The sequence below is a fragment of the Camelus ferus genome, chromosome 14 (genome assembly GCF_009834535.1).
Source record: "Camelus ferus isolate YT-003-E chromosome 14, BCGSAC_Cfer_1.0, whole genome shotgun sequence".
Taxonomy (NCBI): Eukaryota; Metazoa; Chordata; class Mammalia; order Artiodactyla; family Camelidae; genus Camelus; species Camelus ferus.
The window spans coordinates 28,385,669-28,404,825 of NC_045709.1; the positions used below are offsets into that span (position 1 = coordinate 28,385,669).

Consider the following 19,157-nt stretch of genomic DNA (forward strand, 5'->3'; position numbering starts at 1 on the left):
GTTGATCCTGATCCGTAGTTCCGGGGGATTCTGCGTCTCTAGACGCACCCAGGCGGTGCTGGTGCCCGTGGCCCGAGGACCTCTCCTGGCCTGAGCCGGTGTTTGTCGCTCTCGGCTGCACGCAGGCACCACCCGGGAAGCTGGAAAAGCTGATTCCGGATCCCCCTCCCGAGATACTGGGATCCGGCTCAACTGGCGTGAGAACTGTGTGCTGAGGTTTCTGAAGTTCCCTGATGGTTCTAATATACACAAGTTTAAGAAGCACTGCGTGGAGAGAACCAGTTCTCAAACCTCTCTAAGGGCGTTCATTCTCCGTGGCCCGCTGAGTCGGTCCCAGCCGAAGCCCAGGATTTGATGGCTGATGGGGTCCCGTCATCCAGGACCTTTCAAAGCTGGGACCGTGCTGTGTGACTCCTGAGGCAGAGTGGAGAGTGAGGTAGACCTGGCTGCTGGCTATTTTCTGACACTTGAGAAATAGAAGCATCCTTCTGTGTAGAGACTGAAGAATGAAATCAAACAAATAAAAATTGAGACCTCAGGACCGCGGGCTTTGGTTGCCCTCTTGTGAGATCCAGTGTCACTCCCTGCCTTGAGCCCCACAGCCTATTTCTGCATCTTTAAAAGAAACTCCCCTATCAGATTACCTAGCTGCCATCAGATGGTTCTTGGCTAAGAAGATAACTGACCAGTTTAAGCAACAGGTATGAAAGTCCCACTGATCATTAAGTTATTATAAATGGGGGGATACATTCACATATTCTTCATAGAAGTGTGCTGCCGAAATATAGCATCTTTGCTGAAAATATAGGGAAGTGAATGCATGCTGGAAGACGAGTGCTAAGGAGAGGGGCAGCCCCATCTTTCCTAGTAGCACCTGACTATTTCCATCCTGTAAAAGTCCTGGACGACTCTCAGCTTTTGCTGGAGCCTCACCAAAGAGAACACAAACATAGGTAAAAGTTATATGAAGAGCAAGGGAGGAGTTTCTGAAACCCGTATGTCCCCTCCTTTGGGCCTCTTCCTTCTCATGCCAGGAGGGGAACTGCATGAACAGATTTCCCTAAGGAAGTCTGTTCATGCCACAGTAGCTGGAGATAACTGGACAATTTAAACTGAGGTGTATGAGATTTGGTTCCGTGAATGAGTCTTTAACTATGTACTTACATTCTTAGCACAAAGATATACAATTTGCAGAGACAAAAATGCTGCATTTTCATGGTCCCTGCCTTTGAGGAACTTCCAATGCAGTTTCTTTGACTTGGGCATCATTTTCTAAGTGCTGGTATAAGAGACAGGAGCTCAGGATTTATAGCCTGGCTGTCCATGTGCAGGTGGCAGCTCTGCCACCTTCTGTTGTGTGGCCCTGGGCTTCCGTTTCTGTATCTGTGAAATGGGAATAAGAGGTGTCCTCTGATGTGTATTGACAGGATTGAATGATTTCAAATGAAGGGCTTGGAAGAGCCTTTGTCTGTGGGGTAAGTACTCAGTAATTTTTAGCTATTATTATTATTATTATTATAATAATTATTATTATTACTATTATTATTCTCAGTGTTATTTTTATCCCCAAACCTGTATTTGTTTCCCCAACCAGAATGCTGGCTCTTTAAAGATAGGTTTTATACCTTTTAACATTTCACATATTATCACAGAGCCTCATACTAGTCTCGGGGTCCAGAAGTAGGCCAATGTCGTTAATTCCTTTGCATTTTTTAAAGTTCATTCATTATTATTGCTCTCAGGCCTCACACAGAGTGGTGTGACACATGTGTCAAACCTATCTCTTCCACTACAACACTATTCTTGGGAAAATATTCATGCAAATGAAGTCTTTGGAAGAAAAATATTATAGGAATATTTTCACAAATACTGTTTTCTTGCTGATAAATATTTCCATGAAGTGATCAATCCAACCCAACTCTGAGTAACATTTGATCTATAGATTATTGTTGCAGTTTCATATTTATTAATCTCAAATCTTATAACCCCAAACTGATGTGAAATTAATCAAAGATCATGTGAATGCTGCCAGGGAATATGACTAAAATAGTTCAAATGTCTTCTTACTCTATCATAAGAATATTATATTAGGATTAATTAAAACCAGATAAGCTGATGCATCCGGGAATGCTTCATTTCAAATTATATTCTAAAGTTCCCTGCCTTGACTTTTTAAATACTGAACCACATTTGCACTACTGCGTAAACAAGCCATGTTCTCATCAGTTTAGCTGTAGGCTATGTCATCTAGGGCAGGTTATAATTTTTATTTTGTTCCTCCATCTAATGCTATGGTGCTTAGTGGTTGAGACATAGAATTTATTTATAACCTTCAACACTGTATAAACTTGTTTTCTTCTTTGACAGAAGAATCTTCTACTTATAATTTTAAATGACTTCCTTTTCACTCACCAAAGCAATGCCATAATAACAAGAAGGCAAGGTAAATTATAAATATTTAAAGCATTAAAGGATTCTAATCCTTCTGAACATAAACTTTTCCATTCTCTTATCATGCGTTTGCTTGGATGATGTTTGATTGTAAAGATTGGTTCAAAACCACCATAATATAAAATAAATTAAATGATACTTCTCAAATGCTTATATGTTCAACAGATATTTTATTATGTACCAGCTCCCTTTCTCAGGTATTGGGAAGCATAAGAAGACAGTACCATTCACGATAATCTTTATAGGTTGTTGCAGGCATAGAAATAAAAGAATGCCAGGAGTACAGCGAGGGCACGTAGATGAGCCTGTTCAGTTCCACTTGGGGTGTGACGCGTGGCGTCCAAGAGTGGACACCTTTTGTCCGAGTCAAGGATGCCCATTTACCTGACCTGTGTGTTGGACCCCTCCTCTGTGTCAGGGTTTGTTCCCGGGCACTGGGGATGCAAAGGTTCACCTGTTCAAAACCTGTGTCCTGAGAAACCTCGTGACCTGGCGAGGAGAACCTATACCCCTAAACCATGGAAATACGCAACTGCCGTGAGGAGGAGATGGCAGGGACCGGGAAGGCCGGGGGTGAGCAGCACAGGCTGAGCAGTTGAGGAGGTTCCTGAGATGAACTATCACCTAAGCTGAGTTTTTAGAAGCATGAGTTGGAAGCAGAGGGTAAGGACACTCCTAGTGGATGCTAGGAGCAGATGCGGAGGTGGCGTGGTGTGTCTGAAGAACTTTGACAGTGGTTTGTCTGCACCACTGCGAGAGACAGGAAGGAGCGCTGCTGACAAGGTAGGCTCGGGGCAGGTCACACAAGGTCTCGCTCCAGGTCAGGGTGGTCAGAACTGCAGAGGGAGGAGGCGTTAGACTCTGCCTTGCCAGGCAGTCTGGCTGTGTGCGGGGTGAATGAAAAGTAATCTGTTTGGCCTCCAGCAAAATAAATAGCTTATATGAGCTAAGTTATCTCTTCCGTGGGGACAGCTATCTTTTTCATTATTTCTCTCAGGAGAACAATTTGCTTTTACTGGGAATACACTGTAATCAATCAGCTGTTCCAACAGTAATCAATCAGCAACTGTGTATTGAGCTCCTGTTAATGAAAAGCATTGTGCATGTTAGGTGCGTGTCTGGCAGCCAGATGTCAGCCACGTGAGTGTCCTAAATTCTTCCATCCCTGTGGGCCTGGCCCCTCCTGTATCTGTGACTTCATCACCAGTCCTTTGCCCAGAGCTCCGTCTTCTGCAGCCTCTCCTGCCTTCTGCAGAGCTGCTGTCAAGTTGGTATCCATCCCGCCCCAGGGCTCTTGCCCAGTTCTCTGTCCAGAGAGCTTTCTCCAAAACCTTCAGATGGCTGCATTCTGACTCACTCAGGTTCTAGCTGTTTCGAGACATCTTCCCAGACTCTGCTATAGAAACTCTCTCGGCCGCCCCCTATTTCATTCATCTTTTCCTTTCTCTTCTTGAAAGCTCACATCACTCCCTGAAATTGTCTTACTCGGTGATGGTTCCATTTTGTTTTTGCCTGGCATCCTCTTTTTCCTGTGCTCGGTGACAGGTTATGAGGCTCATTAAAGCAGGGGCCTCTCCGGCCTCGTTCACTGCTACCACCTGCACTTCCGAAGCATCTGCAGCGGAGCAGGCTTTCAATGAGTGCTCAGTGAATGATGAGAAAGAATCCTCACGAGAGTACCACAAAATCAAATCCCGGATCAGGCTTACCTCACGCACTCTGCATTTATAAGTAGGAGAAAAAGTGAGGTTTATGAATCTTGGGAAATATTTTTTAAAAATCAAAAATAACTTTGGTATAATGAACAAAAGAGACATAGGGGCTACTAATTAAGTTAACTGTAAAACTGACTGGTTTGAAGACTACTGTAGTTTCACATCCCCTTACATACAAAATTGTGTAAGAATAATAATAAAAAGAAGCCACCGTTACTTTAAAAAGCAATCAGAAAGAAAAACAAAATGATGCATGATAAAAAAAAATCACTGAGACATGAAGGCATTTCACTCTGTTAGAGTCAGAAATAAAGAATTTATCCTTCAGCATGTTTTCCTGAAAATAATTTGTTAAATGTGTAGCCTTCCTGACTAGTCTCCACCTTGAGCAACCAGAAGTCAATCTTTTAAATAACATGCACTGAAGAAATGCTTTGGTTCATTGTACAAGTTCTATAGAATTGGCACCAGACAGTTCTAAACAATTATGTGTTCAGTTAAATCTTTCAATGGATGGAGGCACGAGCAAACTCCTCCACATTTCATTCCAATTTATTTCTTATTTGGCAACTTTGACTTTTGGATTAAATTATGCTGGTTAATGGATTCAATAATTCGACTGTAGGGGGTGGTGGCACTTTGTGCTTCTCAGCTATAGGGGAGGAACTCGGCTGACCTTCGGCACTGTGCTTCCTCTGGTTCAGATTCAAACTGCACTAAGCAGGGCACTCAGTCTTTGAACTGGCTGTGTCCTGCTTATCTTCCCTTCCACACCTGCAAAACTGCTTTTGTTTGCTTTTGTTTTGTTCATGGGTCTTTTTTTTTCTTCTAAACATTTCTCAATCTGATTCAGGTTTGCAGGATTAATAACTGAGTAAGCTAGATGGAAAACTAACTTACACTGTAAATTTATGAATAGGTTTTTGTTTACTATCCAAGCCAACCATTTAACTGTGTAACTAATTGGTTTCGCTTGGATTGGGGCTGCTACTAATAGTTACAAGTAACCTTAAATACCAGTCATGTGCTATGTTCTCCAAGCACTGTAACATTCAGTTCTTCAAACTTACTCATTAATTACTGTTACCATTCCCAATTTATAGATGGGGGAATTGAAATTTAGAAAGGCAAAGTGAATCTTCCAAGAATAAGGGGCTGGTAAGTAGTGGACTGAAGACAGAGAACGTCTGTCAGAAACGTGCATCCCCCTCAACCGGTCCTCATCGCAACTTGAAGGGTTTGCGGGTGTGTGGGAGTCAACTAGGGCTCCACAGTCTGTAGAAGAAACTCTGGTTATTAAGACATTCACATACTCAAACTTGGTCAAAACATTTTAATTATTGCTTATATGTACTGATCATCATGATTTGGATAAATACGAAGTAGACAGCACAATATACTTTACAGTTGTACCAGTTACCCTTTTCTTGGTAAAACCATAATCTTATGTCCCCTATAGGGCTTCCTCCCAGCCCTTCCCTGAAACAATTGTCTGTAGAGTCAACTCTTTTGCTCTGTCTCATGTCCATCGCTAACCTTTCTCCAAGGTGCTACTGTAGCATTTGATGCAGACACAGTAAGACAATGAATAGCCTCCCCGTGGTCTCTCTTTCGCCTTGATGAAAGTCAGTGATTTCTTTGATTCGCTTGACATTCTTCTCTTTGATTCTGCCCCTGCCCTCTACCACCCTTCTCTCCCTGGAAAGGAAATAAGGAAGGAAGGGAGAGAGGGAGGAAGGAGAGAAAGGAAATAACTGCCTCTGGGTCTCTCTCCATATCATATTCTCACCTCTGTGTTCCTTCTCCTCCTCTCTTCTTATCTAAATGTTTCACAATTTAGCTGAAATCCCACCTCCAAAAATAAGTCTTTTGCATCGCTCCAAGCTCTGGAGTTTTCTCTTTTTTTCCTAAACTTCTGTTGCAACACCACATGCTTTAGAAGCAAATTTACTCTCTGATTTGTTCACATATATTAATGACATTTTTCCAAGTGGAATATAAATATGTATAAGAGAAGGGAAAGAAAATTAGCATTTGAGTTACTTCCTCCCACCATCCTTACCTCCCTTCCCAGAGGTTATTCAATATATGTTGTATGGATGGTAAATACTTGTTAATTAACCAGTTAACATCTCCTACTTGGAGTCAGTTTTATAATTCTACACAACTTTATAAAGAATTAAAGAGCTGGAACTTAGTATACTTTGATTTAAATATATATTATTAAAACCTGTATAACTGTCTGAGCATTATAGTATCTAGAACAACCATATGAGACCAGTTCATATATATATATATACACAATAAGTGCTGTATGCAATATATGCATACATTATAATGTATAATATGTGCTATACATTATAATGTATGTATATAAAATAAATAAAACATTGGGCAAATGTATGATAGACTTAAAATTGTCTGGCTTTGTTTTTATACTGTTATTCAAAGTCTTATGAAGGAGAAAAGAGGTTTAGGAAGGTGGTAATGTGACATTTATGAGGTGCAGCCTGTGAAGCATCGCAGAGATCAGGGGAAGGAGCAGGTGGATTGGATGGGAGTAAAGTCAGTGATCGGCTACTGTTTTGGCATTAGCAGTATAGAATGGTCACGCCCAGAGATGGTGTGTATGGCGGTGCATTATGGTGGAATGATGGAGCCTGAAACGAGCTCAGAAATTGTCTGGTCCCGCTCTTCCTATTCTAGCTGTGATGGCTGAGGGGTAAAGGGATATGTGATTTTCTCAGTGTCAGCCTCGTTCTTGTGAGTGCTGGAGTGTCCTGAGCCAGTTTTATTTACATTGTACTCTATTGTCTTCACAGTTTCTTTTATCTGTATTTATGTGTGTTCCATATGTTTCATACACAAGGAAAGCTTTAGACATTTATTTTTTGAAATATCACTGACTCTGGAAATTGTCTTTATATGAAACTATACACATCTATGCATCTAAATATGCTACTCAGCCATTCATGGGATTATAAGCCAAGTCTATCTCCAAGATAAATAAAATTAAAAATGAGATATGACTTTCAAATCAGCAGATCAATTATTCCTCCTTTCTAAAAATGCCTGCTTGCCTTGTTCTGCACGCCAGCACTCACTGGAGACAGGCGCTAACTTTAAAAAGAGCTGCACTGATTGAAACCTGTCAGTGAAATCTACGCACCTGCACTTTCGTGGGGCTTTTTTGGTTTTTTGTTTGTTTGTTTGTTTGTTTTTGGTGAGGCTTGTTATAAAAGTTTCAGCTTTCATTTCCATTTGTTGGGCTTTCCTTCTCTAGAGAGCACGTGATTCAATAATCATATTCCACTTACTCCCTCATTCATTTTGAAATTTTGAAAATAATGTTTATGCTCCTTTTGTCTCAAAATCATTAACTTTATGTACACCTATTTGCATTATAACCTACTTAAACTATTTTATATATAAATTTCTATCAAATTTATCCTTTGAAACATCTGAATGGAAGTAGCTAAAAGTGGAATTACTTTTCACCCCCTGTTACTGGGTTTGGAGAGGGAGGAGGGGCAATGGACATCAGCCTGGAGAGGCAGTTGAGGCCATGATGAAGACATCCTGAAAAGATGGAAGACAGAGAGAAAGTAAGGAGGGACTGGTAGAGAGCGTGGCCATGTGTGGACAAATGTAGAAGTCACAGGTGTTATCGGGAAGAGCAGCTCCTAAGGAAGGGAGAGAGGAGAGGACAGAGGAGAGCGAATGAGACACAGAAGGGGGTTTTCTGAGATGTCAGCGATGCCAGGCCTTTCCAGCCCCTCACTTATACCCCTTCCCCAGGGACCAGGATCCAGAAGGGCCACACAGAGATGTGGATAACCCAAGGAGGTAAAGGCAGAGCTAAACCAATTAAATGCATGTGTGTGCCTGCGTGTGCGTATGGTTAGATGGAGGTGATGAATATATAGATACACAGATACGCAGAGAAAGATGCATACAGGGGTAGACAGAGCATTGTCACCAGAACACTGCCTGTTAGAGGCATTTACATACCCTGATGGGGTGCAGGTACACTCATTTGAAATGAAATTAAGTTGCATATGCAAAAGTGTTTTTTCAATTATGCATGTTATGCAAATGATAGTTATCGTGTATGTTATTACTATGTTAATATGTACATTAAAAATTTTATACCCAAAAATGAAATGGAGGATTAAACAGAGGTTGTCATTTAGGAAGCGTCTGAGAGTATCGTCTTTGTAAACCTTTGAAGGAGAAACAGAGAGAGACAGAGAGGAGAATGTCATGTGGCTGAACTGGTATTTTCCTGGGTTGTCTTTGAAAAACAAAAAATGAAATATTGCGAGTATTTCTGGCTTTATATCATCTGTATTAGAGCAGGTGAGCTGTCCCTGAATTTGATGTCAGCAGGGACAGGAGGGGCTCATTATAAAGGACACAAATCATTTGCCATCTGAGTCCCAGTGAGTCTAAGCCACTGCAGACAGTGCGGCCCCAGCCCAGCCGGCTCAGGCCTGCGCCCCGCTGTGCGCTCTGCTGCTTCAGAGCCTGCCTCCTGGAACCCGAAACTCTGAAGACAGCCTCCAGCCTGTACTCCGGGTGTTCTGGAACCTCAGTGGCACTGCTTCTGCTAGTTTTGCCAAATTTCTGAAGTAATTTCCCCATATTTTAACTAACTAAAAATCAGAATCAAGATTATTATTCAACCACTGTCTTAAAAGATAGGGTTTTCTTCCCCAGTGAAATATTTTCTCATAATTGAAGTATGATACGCGCAGAATCGCGTCCTCATTTGTGAAACAGTGGGAGCAATACCTACGTGGTAGGGGCAGGACGGGGTGTGTGCACGCCCCCAACCCAGGGGAACACAGAGCAGGCACCATATATTGGTAGGTTTTATTTTTACATCATTATTAAAGAATATTTGAAAGCACAGCATAAGAAAAAATAAGCCATTTTACCAACATAAGGTAATATTTATAGAGCACCATTATATTTTAACATTTGAGTTTATAGATTCAAAAAGCTGGGAGATTTGAGTCGAGGTACCAAGCAGATTGCCTCAGCTGCCTGTTGGATGAGCATGAATCCTCATCTTTTCTCTCCAATAATTGATCTGTCAATCATCCCAGAGATGAGAATATTAAAAATATGTCAACATAAACCATGCATGTTTTATAAACCATACATTAAAATTTCTTTTTGTCTCAAAACATTTGCCTTTTTATGCCACTCTTCGATCAGACCTGTATGTGCAAAATAAAAACAGTTGTAAATAATTATAACCAAAAATACAATTTTGTCCCAATTATTCATTCAACAAATACATATCAAGAGCTTATTCTCTGGCAGGGACAGCAGGTAGAAAGGGGATAAAAATAGTGTCCCTGCTTTTGGGCTCCAGTGGATGAAAATGATATTTTATCTTTGTGTAATGATGACTTTCCAAGACTCTGAGAAATGCCTGTAGCTTAATGCTATTTGCGGAACAAAGGATGATATTTGTGGTTCTTTTCTTTCATATGTGGATGTTGGAGTGTTTCAGGAGGAATAATGAACTTAAGAAAGGGCCTTAAATACTCATGGTATACAGAGTGGTGTGAATGAACAAGAATGACTACCTCAGGTTGTGCGGTAAACTCAGAGCGGATGGACGGAGGTGAGAGTGGACAGACCGCTTTGAGAACTTTAAAGTACTTCTTGAGTAAGAGGCTGGACTTAATCTGATTGGGCAAAGGAAATTCAACATAGGCAGAGACAGATAAATCTATCAATTGATCTGTCGATCAATAGATCTACCTCAGTGTGTTTATGTTTCTGTATTCGTTCCCATTTTTATTTTCTCTGTTTTTGATGAAAATCACATCATTACTTTCTGGATAACTCTTACAGCTTCCCAGCTACAGGCATACATCAGAAATACTGCAGGCTCAGTTCCAGACCACAGTAATAAAGCAAATACCGCAATAAAGCGAGTCACATTATTTTTTGTTTCCCAGTGCATGTAAAAGTTATGTTTATATCGGTAATCTTTTTGCCGAGGCCATGTTGATGGCTGGTGACTCATCAGGGAGGTGGTTGCTCAATGTTGGAGTGGCTGTGGCACTTCCTTAAAATAAGACAACAACAGAGTTTCCACACCAAGTGACTCTTCCTTTTAAGAACAATTTCTCTGTAACATGCAATGCTGTTTGATAGCGTTTTACCCACGGTAGAACTTCTTTCAAAGTTGGAGTCAACCCTCTCAAACCCTGCTGCTGCTTTATCAATTAAGTTTATGTAATATTCTAAATCATTTGTTGTCATTTCAACAGTCTTTGCTCATCCATAAGAGGCAACTCCTCATCCACTGAGAGTTTTCATCATGAGATGCAGCAATTCAACCACATCTTCAGGCTCCACTTCTAACGCTAGTTCGGTTGCTGCAGTTACTTGCCTCTGAAGTCTTGAACCCCCTAGATTCATCCATGAGGGCTGGAATCAGCTTCTTCCAGACTCCTGTTAATGTTGATATTTTTCCCTCTCCCCATTAATCATAAGTGTACTTATGTCTAGGTGTCTAGAATGGTCAGTCCTTTCCAGAGGGCTTTCAATTGACTTTGCCCAGATCCATCAGAGGAATCACTGTCTATGGTGGCTGTAGCCTCGCAAAATGCATTTCTTAAACTATAAAACTTGAAAGTATTCTTTGATCCAGGGGCTGCAGAATGGATGTCATGAAAATAACATTGTCCACTGCCATCAGATCTCTTGGGTGACCAGGTACATTGTCAAGGAGCAGTCATATTTTGAAAGGAATCTTTGTTTTTGAGCAGTAGATCTCAACACTGGGATTGAAATGTCAGTAAACCATGGTGTCAACAGATGTGCTGTCATCCAGACTTTGTTGTTCCATTTACAGGGCACAGGCAGAGTAGTTAGCATAATTCTAAATGGCCCTAAGATGTTCCAAATGGTAAATGAGCATTGGCTTCAACTTAAAATCACAAGCTGCATTAGACCTAACAAGAGGGTCAGCCTGTCCTTTGAAGCTTTGAAGCCAGGCACTGACTTCTCCTCTCTGGCTATAAAAGTCCTGGATATCATCTTCCTCCAATATAAGGCTGCTTTGTCTCCATTGAAAATCTGTTGCTTAGTGTAACCGCCTTCATGAATGATCTGATCTGGCTCTTCTGGGGAACTCACTGCAGCTTCTGCGTCCGCACGTCCTGCTTCACCTGCACTTCGATGTCATGGAGATGCCGTCTTTGCTTAAATCTCATGAACGAATCTCCGTTGACTTCACAGTTTTCTTCTGCAGCTCCCCAGCCTCTCTTGGCCTTCATAGAATTGAAGGGAATTAGAGCCTAGCTTTGGATTAGGCGTTCGCTTAAGGGAATGTTGTGGCTGACCTGAACTAGCCAGACCCCTCAGACTTTCTCCATAGCAGCAATAACGCCGTTTCACTTTCTTATCAATCACGGGTTCACTGGAGTAGCATTTTACATTTCCTTCAAGAACTTTTCCTTCACATTCACAGTCTGACTATTTGGTGCAGGAGGCCTCGCTCTCGACTTGTCTCAGCTTTCAACGTGCCCTCTTCACTAAGCTTAATCATTTCCAGCTTTCCATTTAAAGTGCACCTCTTCCTTTCACTTGAATACTTAGAGGTCAGTGTAAGGTTATTAACTGGCCCAATTTCAATATTACTGTGTCTCAAGGAATAGAGAGGCCTGAGGAGAGGGAGAAAGATGGGGGAGTGGCTGGTGCTGGAGCAGTCGGGACACACGCAAACTTATCGATCAAGTTTGCACCTCAGATGGGTGTGGTTTGTGGCGCCCCCCCAAACAACTGCAATAGCAATATCAAAGATCTCAGATCACAGGTTATAACAAATATAATAATAATAAAAGTTTGAAGTATGAGGTGAGAATTACCAAAATGTGACACAGAGACCCAGAGTGAACAACTGCTATTGGAAAAAATTGTGTTGATAGATTTGCTCAAAGCAGGGTTGCCATAAGCCTTCAGTTTCTAAAAAATATGATATCTGCCAAGCAGCAAAGGGACGTGCAATAAAACAAGGTTTGCCTGTAGGATTTTTGCTTCTGAGATCTTCTCGCTCCAGCCAATCAAGATATCTTTTCTAAAATATCTATCTTTCTATCTATCTACCTATCTATCTATCTATCTATCTCTGAAGTAGAATTCATAGGAGTTGGTGACCAACTGAAAATGAATGAAGTAAGGGAAAAAGGGTTGTTAAGACTGACTTCAGAGTTTGTAGCTCAGTGACAAGATGAATGACACCATCGTCAGTCAAGATGGGGAGACTGACAAGTGGGAGAATGAGGGGAAATCGTGAGTTTTGGACTGATTTTGACAAAGCAAGTGTACTAACCAAGAGGTGATTTCCAATAGACAATCAAAAATATGGGTCTGAAGCTAAAGAGGAAGATCAGAGTTGAGGTCTGATGTGGAGATATGAATCAGACTAGTATTTTGGTCGGGGTTACATAACTGCCAAACATCTCAGTCACAGTTTTCAGTGATACAATTTCACATCTTAGAGTAAAATACTGTAAATTACTTATAAATAACTGTAGAAATGTATTTCAAAGACTTTGTTATTTATGTTGATCTGAATAAATCTATGTATAATGGATGAGAGTAGCATATGTTAATGATTGTGTATATATATATTAATATTATTTTCAAAAACAGTAAAAAAATTTTGAAAAATTATGACCATTGATTTAAACATGGGCATTTCATAAAGCTGACCTGGCTGTTGACTATATGTCTAGAAATTTTTCTTCCTTCACGTACATTAGTCTTTATTTTTTGAGAGATTTTAAAAGATCAAATTTTATTGTGGAAATTGATAAAATGTTAGTAGAGCCTCACTCTTTGTAGAGGGACATCTCAGTGCTCAGATGGTAGTGAATTTTAAATGTGTAGACTAGGACTGGACACGCGTGGCAGTCAGTAATCCCCACTGGAGTTCTTAACAACGGCAGTGCTTTTTGTCATTGGGCTTATGTGTGTCACTAGTTGTTCTTTGGGTTGGATGATTACTTAGTTTCACATCAAAGTATTGAGGTACTTGGATTGCATATTAGAATCATTTAAAATTTGCACTTGAAGGAACTTTCGTAACATAACCCATCTGATTCTTCTTAGAACAGAGAAATAGAGGCCGCTGCTCAGTCAGTGCCAGGACTAAAAGTGAGAGTTCCTGACAGTATCCACTGTATTATTTGCTTTATCTCAGTGCTTATATTGGCCAACTGATGGTCACTCAGAAGCCACCTTGCAAAAGTAGGGCACATGAGTCTTAAGGGATTTAATTCATCTCCATGCTGGGTGGATGAGAGATGGGTAAGAAATTGGAAAGTACAACTTCTCTCAGATAAATTATTATGAAGTAGAGGACAGACGGTAAATACCCTGCTACTTACAATAACAGGAAAAAGTTAAAAAGAATGTCCTAAGAGGTATGAAATTTAATTGGGGAGCCTGTAGGTAAGGAAAAGATTCACAAAGAACACATTAACATCACTTCTTAACCTAAGGTTAAATATGTTTGTCAAAGTAGCACTTTGATGCCTCAGTGCCTTGATTATTAAAAAGTGCCAAAATTTCCTATAAATTATTTTGAAATAAAACCATCAATAATAATTAAAAAAAAAAAAATCCCATTGGCAGTCCATGTAGAAGGTAACCAGGGTCTGTTTTTTGTTTGTTTTAAATGACATTTACCAATGGACTGTATCAGTTTAGATAATAGTTTCCTTCCTGAAGAAGAAAAAATAAATTTGACTGAAAAATGTTCAAGATATCACCTAAAGCTTGGATAGTCTTTCATTTTAGAGGAGCATTGAGAATTACCTCAAGCAACTAAAAAAAAGCATATTGCCTTTTGATATGCAAAATACTTTAGCAACCTTATTATAGCTAATTATCTTTTCCATTTGCTATGTAGTTGTGAGCACATTGAATCAATATACCTTTTAATAATGTGAACCATAATTTATGAAATGTGGAAATGGTAAAGGGTTCCTCAGACATTTTGTGACACAAAAGGAGATGAAGTAAAGGATGGGCTGCCTTGAATGAAAACATGTTCACTCTCACAGTTCTGTCCGTGGCCTCAGTTTCTAATTGACTCTCACAAAATAGCACAAGACAATTAATTACTCCCTTGACATTCTGCTTGAAAAAACAATGGCAGGAAGGGGTAGCCTAGTGGAAGGAAAGCGGAGACTGGGGAGGTATAATGTCTTACATGCAAAGGGCTTTGGCGTTTGCCTTAAACCAGCTGAAACGCGCCGCACAGATGCAGAGTGAAACAGGAGAACATGTCTGTTGATTTAGGACACCCAATGACCGGAGCGTGAATCTTGGCTGTCCTTTTAAATGAAACGTCTTGCTTTGGAAAGATGTCAAGTGTCTGTTACAAGGGTAGCAGGCTGTCATATGGTTTATTAAAAAACAAACAAACATAAAAGATCAGCCGTATGGGTAAGGAAAGTGTCCACGCTACTGAAGAAATGTCTTGTCCATTTTCAGAGTTATGAGAGAATAATTTCATCTTTATAACATTTATAGATTCCATATAGACATTACTTAGAAATGAAAAGAAAATTACTTTCCTTGCTTTCCCCCCTCTATGTTCAAGGCTTTTAGAAAAAAGCCTTTAGCATCGCATTCCTAATGTTTAAATGAGCTGGATTTTAGAACAACGCTAAGGTAATAACTACCCTCAAGTTTAAGGCAAAATAAGCAAACCTGTGGAAGGCATTCACGTTGAATGTGTGCAAATTTGTACTTTCCTTCTAGAGAGCAGGATGCTTCCAGAGCTAAGCTGAGAGTCAGTAGTAACAGAAGAGGGGAAGGAAACAGAGTCGATAGTTAAGTGCTTTCTCCGTAGTGGTATTTCATTTGATTCTTTGTTCTAGGTTGCTTTGAGTGGCATTTTTCTTTAAGCCTTTGGTGTAGGCTTTAAAATATAAGTTTTACAGGAAATTGCACTCCTAGGCTTATAGGGAAGAATGTGTCCCGATTGCTGCCATTCGGGTGGCTTTCACGCAGAGAAAATGCAGGCACAAAGGGACTCCTTCATTAAGGTTTCACTGGCACGTAGGAAGACAGCCTCCCCCTCACTCGTGGTAAATAACACTGAAAACTGTATGACTTTGTCATATGACATCATGAACTCCATTATGGGCTTTTCTAATAATTATCATAAGGAGGAAAAAATCTTAAGAAATCTGTTCATACCACTCATATAGGGTCTGGTAAATTCGTATGGTGGACTCATGCTGGTGCAGTGCTTAATCCCACAAAGTGCTCATTTCTTTTCATGAGGTTTTTTTTTTTTTTTTTGAAAATCAATCTCTAACTCCCACATCCCAGGGGAAATGATAATATATTTTCTGGGTAATTACAACTTTCCCAAGTTCACTGGTACATAGAGCCAAGGCTAAAGCAGTTGGATTAGAACAATTTCAACAGGGGACAGACCTCACCTTCTTTATGTGTTGACACCATTGTTAGTGTGCTGCGCCATCTTGAAATTGCCTCACCTTCCGGAATTGCTCCTCGCAGGATGTTTGAGGGGAGAATGAGGAACAATATGGCACTCCGAAACTGACCCAACTTTTGAGTCATCCTTGCACTGTGTGGCAGAGAAGAATGAGAAATAAAATGTGCCTTCGTTTGTTTAAGCACTTTCTTATTGTAGGTCTTCTTGATTGTTTCCACTTTCTAGTTATAAATAGTAGCCCAGGGAGCACCTCTGCATGTAACTTTTTTATAGAGTCTGTGACTGGGAAAGATGTATAAAAGCGGGAGCTCACGATATTTTTTTTAAAGATTTTGACATATCTGTCACCTCATCAGTTATTAACAAAAACTGTTACATATCCACTGTCATTATTTTCCAATTTTATGTAGTGTGTAAGATGAACAAGTTGGGAAAAAACCTTTTTATAATCTGCACAGTCAGTACTTTTAAAGTAGGTGTTACTGAACTAAATAAACACTCTGAGTCTTGAGTGAACCACTGTACAGTTTTTCTACTTTGAACATGGGACCCCTCATGTATCACTCATGCACTAAATTGACTAAGCTGTGTCTGTCTGCGTTGCCAAAACTACCTGTCAGTTCGGAGAAAATAATCAGTTAAAACAGTTATTTGGTGTCAGGTAGGAATGAATTTTCTCTTCAACAGGTTTTGTTGGTGTCGTGTAAGCTCAGACTAGAAAGAACATTTATTCCAGAAATATTATCCTTAATGGAAAACTGTAACACTCCCCTGGCTGGGAGACAGACGAAGAGCCCTGTGAGGGAATAATGAGGAGGAAATGAACATTGGCATTACATTAAGCAAAAGCAAAAGAGACCTGTTTATTTTTTTTCCGCGTCTCATTAATAAACTTTGATTTTGCAGAAGCATTTTGTATAGACAACCAGTGCCTCACATAAAATGCAGCAGTAAGATAAGTAGAAATGAAAGATGGGAAATTACGGTATTTCACAATATCCCTATGGCACTTTTAAGCATGTTCTGATATACAACACCTTAAATAATTTTTGCATTAAATAAATCCCTTAATCGCTTCAGATGTAGCTAATAATTTGGAGTGGGTGGTTCCTATCTGCGTGCTGTTTTCTGCTAGATGCCAGGAAGTTGACATCTTTTCTGAGTCATTAGAATGCTCTCCATTTAGCCCTTTTTATCAAAAACATTGAACCATTTTTTTTTTCCCCCAAGTTACGTTGCCCTGGGTGGAGAAGAATCTAATGCCAAATCTACATAAAGCTGCAAGTAGAGATGAGTTAGGGTCAGGTGCTAGTGGAAATGTAACCTTTAAAGACAAGAAAAAGTGATACTCTGCATGGGAAGTCTGTGCCTGCACCAGGGTTGTTGGTAATTAATTCCCCAGCATTAATGACTGGGGCCCTGATTGGCGAAAGGAATCTCGTGCTTTTATGGTTAAATTAACGCGTGCTGGAAAAAGTCGAGGGTTATGCAGAAGAAATCTATGTGTTAAAAATTTGTAAATGTCTATGGTTTAGCACATTTGAATGTGTTACTTTTAACTTTGGCCTGAATGTATAACCTGGCATTTATCTGGAAAATTTGGAACCAGAACATCTCTTTCCCTTCCTGCCTTCCTCTCCTCTCCTTTTTTATTGAGAAGATAAGAGGGGTATTGATGATGGTGAACAAGCAGTCAGAGAACCTGGTGATCAGAAGAGGAACTGAGGGAGGCTGGGAGCCAAGGTCAAAGGTAAGAGGGGTATTGATGATGGTGAACAAGCAGTCAGAGAACCTGGTGATCAGAAGAGGAACTGAGGGAGGCTGGGAGCCAAGGTCAAAGGCCATAAGTATGAGCGAATCTAACTTTACAGTTTAATGATGTCTGTTCTACAACTTACTGGTCAAAGGTTTGATAGCAAAAAAAGAACCCAAGCACTTATCCATGAACATCCACACATTGAAATACTCCACAGCTGTAAAAAAGAAAAAAAGAAAAAGAAAAGAATAAAGAATAAAAAAGAAATTGATTAGATTGTATTTTATGTAAGAAAGAGGGAAATGTGGATGCGTGTGTGTGTGTGTGTGTGTATCTGAGTGTGAAAGCAGAGATGTGTACTGTGAGGTGAGGATGGGTTGGTGAGTGTGAAGATTGAGGACAACAGAAATTAGAGTCAGAGCAAGACTTTTTAATCTATAATTTATTAAATCATTTTGATTTCTAAGTCACAGGAATGAAGTTTACTATCCAAACTAATAAAATTCACTTTAAAAAAGACAATCTTTATACCATCTTTAAAAATTATATTAGTCTTCTAAAATAAACAATAACTTGACTGAAAAAAAATTATACAAGATGACATTAGTTTTCTCAGAACTACAAATTGACAGCTCTGATTTCTCATCATTGTTACCAAGAAACTCCAATATACTGTGGAAAAGCAAGAGTTATAATAAACAACGTGAATTTTAAGAGCTTTAATAATGTCTGCTATGATTTTTCACATCCTTCCTCCACACTGACCACACAAGATATGTACTTACATTTGTATAAAACACACACTGGCTTCATGGATTACATTAGACAGTAAAGCAGAAGAAATCTGACAGCTACCTCTTTCCTGTAAGCACCTTCCGGTGTCTCACTAACACGCCTGAGCCTTCATGTCCGTACAGCGAGGATGCTTGTTCCTCTATCACTGCGTCATTCTCCTGCAAAGACTTAGTGCTGTAATGTTGAGAAACCTTTCACAAATTTTTAAAGTCCTATGCAGATGAAAAGTGATAATATTGTGGTTATTTGTTCCGCACTGGACAGAAGTTGTGCTTCCATCAGCCAAGTGCACGTGTTGATGTAACAGACGCGCCCCCTGTGCATTTTCATCCACGGTCGCACTTTAAAACGCTGTGCGTGTCACCCTTGCTCCAGCTAGAAAATACTCCCCGATCCTTTCTGCCAAAACAAGTTCTTTCCTTCTATTCCTTGTTTAAATAGAATCTCGTCCAAAAGGTTCATTCTGACTAACGTTGTCTGCTCTGTGTGGCCGCTTCATCTGCTTTAATGAATAGCTACCTGTGAGCATCCCCTGTGTTTAGAAAGCTCAGGAGATGTTGGGGGTGCAGAGAATCCACACACACTCTCCTTACTTCACAGCAGGCAAGCCCTGTGTCTGCATTTCTACCGAGGTTTTGTGCAGTTGGCTTGAACCATGCACACAGCAGAAAGAAACAGTGGAGCCATAGTACAGTTACCTTTATTTCACTGAAGGTTTTGGGATGTTTTTGCATTTAGAATTCTTAAGCATTCAAAACCCTTCCAAGAGTGGCTTTAGAGATAGGGCTCAAGAGCAGTTATTTTCTAGTTTCTTTACCCTGTTCCAAAGCTCAGAAACATTTCCTTTCTGAGTGATGTAGGCCTTCCACTTAAACAATGTGACCTTGCGTAAAAAACAGTTTTCCTGGAAAAAAAGAAGCATATAAAGAAAAGT

The 19,157-nt window shown here is 40.1% G+C and overlaps 1 protein-coding gene across 1 annotated transcript in view; it reads left to right on the forward strand.

Annotated features, from left to right (window-relative positions):
• The window catches only part of FAM155A (family with sequence similarity 155 member A), a 536,157-nt gene that overhangs the window by 186,597 nt on the left and 330,403 nt on the right, over positions 1-19,157 (forward strand). The window lies entirely within an intron of this gene.